The sequence below is a fragment of the Salvelinus sp. IW2-2015 genome, unplaced genomic scaffold (assembly GCF_002910315.2).
Source record: "Salvelinus sp. IW2-2015 unplaced genomic scaffold, ASM291031v2 Un_scaffold5787, whole genome shotgun sequence".
Classification (NCBI taxonomy): Eukaryota; Metazoa; Chordata; class Actinopteri; order Salmoniformes; family Salmonidae; genus Salvelinus; species Salvelinus sp. IW2-2015.
The window spans coordinates 1,113-5,403 of NW_019947052.1; positions in this window are offsets into that span (position 1 = coordinate 1,113).

The following is a 4,291-nucleotide window of genomic DNA, read 5'->3' on the forward strand; positions in this document are numbered from 1 at the left end:
CACGTTGGGCCAGTAACCAGCAGGTAGCCTAGTGGTTAACACGTTGGGCCAGTAACCAGCAGGTAGCCTAGTGGTTAACACGTTGGGCCAGTAACTGAAAGGTTGCTGGGTTGAATCCCTGAGCTGACAAATCTGTCGTTCTGCCCTTGAACAAGGCAGTTAATCCACTATTCCCTGGTAGGACGTCATTATAAATAAGAATTTGTTCTTAACTGACTTGCCTAGTTAAATTTAAAAAACACATTCCACATTTATTTGACCTTTATTCAAGCCAGGTAAGTCACCAAGTACAAACTGAGTAATTCAAAACAAATTACCGTTAGGAACAATGACCTGGAAAATGGTACACAAGGAACATCACACACTCTTAGAGAAAAGGGTTCCAAAAGGGTTCTTTGACTGTCCCCATAGGAGAATCATTTTTGGTTCCAGGTAGAACACTTTTGGCGTCCATGTAGAACCCTCTGTGGAAAGTGTTCTACATGGAACCCAATAGGGATCTACCTGGAACCAAAAGGGTAGAATCTAGACTTGGGCCTGAAACATCAGTGGATCTGTGGAACCTTTTTTTAATGGTTCTTCTTAGAATCTTATGAAAGGGTTCTTTATAGAACCTTCAAAAAAAGGTTCCGTATAGCATCCAAAAGAGTTCCGCTATGATTACAAGCCAAATAACCCTTGTTTGGCATTATATAGAACCGTTGGTTTTTAGTGTGTATATCATCTAGGTTGCGTTCCCCTGCTCAACGAATGGTTGCTATAATGAATGCTATAACATATGATGTGGTTAACTGATATGTGAAATACCTGTCCAGGTGTTGTAACATCTGACAGCCATCAGAAACATCTGAGCAGGGGAACACCACCTACAGGTAGCTGCCAAAATAATGGAAACACTTGAGTAAATGAGTGTTCCGGAGGCTCTGTTATGGCGTGGGTTCATGTTCCTGGCCTGCTCAGCCATTTAGAGGGCAAGGTTAACGCCAGTAAATACACAGCCATTCTGAGGGACCGTCAACCTATGGTGAATCATTTATACCCTGATGGGAGTGGATGACAATGCCCCCGCATCCACAGGGCACGAGGGGTCAATGACTGGTGAGCATGAAAACGATGTAAACCATGTACCATGGCCGTCTCAGTCACCAGATCTCAACCCAATTGAACACTTCTGGGAGGTTCTGGAGCGGCGCCTGAGACCAGCGTTTTACACCAACAACAACAACAACAACCACGTGATGGAATTCCTTGTGGAAGAATGGTGTCGCCCTCTAATAGAGTTCCAGAAACCTGTAGAATCTACGCCAAGGTCCATTGAAGCTGTTCTGACGGCTCGTGGTGACTCTTGGTGCCCAACGACCTTTATGTCGGGGTTTCCTTTATTTTCAGCTACCTGAATATCACATGATGTGTATACTGTAGCTGATATGTTAAACTGGGGAGGAACTTCACCTAGAACTCCTCCCTGTTGGTAATTAAGCCCAACCCAGTCTTGCCCTTTGACTCTTGCTCCAGAGGACCCCTGCTGATCTGTGGCACCAAGATATGTGCCTGTTTTAGTTCTATGGAGGGAAGACGAGCAGAGGTGGGTGGAAAGCTGAGATGACATGGGTTGCTGGGGGTCAGGATATTCTCTACATTCTGGACATGGTGCTAGAGAGACAGCTGCACCTGCTCTCCCCCACTGGCATGCTCATCTCCACACACACACACACAACACACACACACACACACACACACACACACACACACACACACACACACACACACACACACCACCAACACACACACACACACACACACACACACACACACCACACACAACGTATATACTAACACTGGTGAGCCCAATCTCAAAAAACAAACACATGCTCTACACTTATTCACATTCCTATGTCCTGGAAGGGAGTGAAATCACATTTTACTGGTCACATACACATATTTAGCAGATGTTATTGCGGGTTTAGTGAAACACTTTTGTTCCTAGCTCCAACAGGCCGTAAATCTAACAACACACACAAATCTAAAAAGTAAAAGAATGGAATTAAGAAATATATAACTATTAGTATGAGCAATGTTGGAGTCTGGAGTATAAATATACAGTATATAGTGCCAGTCAAAAGCTTGGACACACCTACTCATTCAAGGGTTTTTCTTTATTTTTTTACTATTTTCTACATTGTAGAATAATAGTGAAACATCAACACTAGACATAACACATAAGGAATCATGTTTAACCAAAAAGTCTTAAACAAATAAAAAATATATTTTAGATTCTTAAAGTGGCCACGCTTTGCTGTGATGACAGCTTTTGCACAATCTTGGCATTCTCTCGGCCATCTTTTGAGGTAGTCACCTGAATGCTTTTCAAATAGCAGGTGTGCCTTGTTAAAAGTTAATTTGTGGAATTTATTCATTTTTGACAAGTAGGGTGGTATACAGAAGATAGCTCTATTGGCAAAAAGACCAAGTCCATATTATGGCAAGAACAGCTCAAATATGCAAAGAGAAACGACAGTCCATCATTACTTTAAGACATGAAGTCAGTCAATCAACTTAGAACTTTGAACGTTGTCTTCAAGTGTAGCGCAAAAACCATCAAGGCTGTGATGAAACTGGCTCTCCTGAGAACCGCCACAGGAAAGGAAGACCCAGAGTTACCACTGCTGCAGAGGATAAGTTCATTAGATTGCACAAATAAATGCTTCACAGATTCAAGTAACAGACACATCTCAACATCAACTATCAGAGAGAGACAACGGAATCAGCCTTCATGGTCGAATTGTTGCAAAGAAACACTACTAAAGGACACAAATAAGAAGAAATTACTTGCTTGGGCCAAGAAACACGAGCAATGGACAATGGACCAGTGGAAATCGGTCCTTTGGTCTGATGAGTCCAAATGTGAGATTTTTGGTTCCAACCACGTGTCTTTGCGAGACGCAGAGTAGGTGAACAAATGATCTCCGCATTTGTGGTTCCCACCGTGAAGCAATGAGGAGGAGGTGTGATGGTGTGGGGTGCTTTGCTGTTGACACTATCAGTGATTTGTTTAGAATTCAAGGCACACACTTAACCATAGACTACACAGCATTCTGAAGTGATACACCTTCCCATCTGGTTTGGCTTAGTGGACACACCCTTGTGGTGCCCCTGTGTTGAGGATCAGCGTAGTGGAGGTGTGTTGCCTACCTTCATATATTATTACAAGGAGCCATATATGAGAAAAGGGCAATATATTGAGAAAAGGAGCCATATATTGAGACAAGGGGCCATATATTGAGACAAGGAGCCATATATTGAGACATGAGCCATATATTGAGAAAAGGAGCCAATATTGAGAAAAAAGAAGCCATATATTGAGACAAGGGCCATATATTGAGACATGAAGCCATATATTGGAAAAAGGAGCCATATATGAGAAAAGGAGCCATATATTAGGAAAAGGAGCCATATATTGAACAAGGGCCATATATTGAGACAAGGAGCCATAATTAGATGAAGCCATTATGGGAAAAGGAGCCATATATTGAGAAAAGACCATATATTGAGACAAAGGCCATATATTGAGACAAGAAGCCATATATTGAGACAAGGGCCATATATTGAGACACTGAAGCCATATATTGAGAAAAGGAGCCATATATTGAGAAAAGGAGCCATATATTGAGACAAGGGGCCATAATATTGAGACATGAAGCCCATAATATTGGACAAGAAGCCATAATTGAAGACAAGGGCCATATATTGAGACAAAGGGCCATATATTGAGACAAGGGGCCAATATTGAGACAAGGGCCATATATTGAGACAAGGGCCATATATTGAGACAAGAAGCCATATATTGAGACAAGGAGTCATATATTGAGACAAGGAGTCAATTATTGAGACAAGGTGACATATAAACTAGGTCCTCCAAGGACTCATGACTCAACCTCACCTCCAGAGCTTGTGGGAGTGCAGCGATGACACAAGATCGAAATTGGGGAGAAAAAGGGGAATAATATACAGTTGAAGTCAGAAGTTACAACACCTAACCAAATACATTTAAACTCAAGTTTTTCCGCAATCCTACATTATAATCGCAGTAAAAATCCGTGTTTTAGGATCAGTAGGTCACCACTTATATTTAAGAATGTGAAATGTCAGAATATAGATAGAGAGAATTATTTATTCAGCTTTATTTCTTTCATCACATTCCAGTGTGTCAGGAGTTACATACACTCCAATTAGTATAGGTAGCACTGCCTTTAAATTGTTACTTGGTCAAAGTTTCAGGTAGCCTCCACAA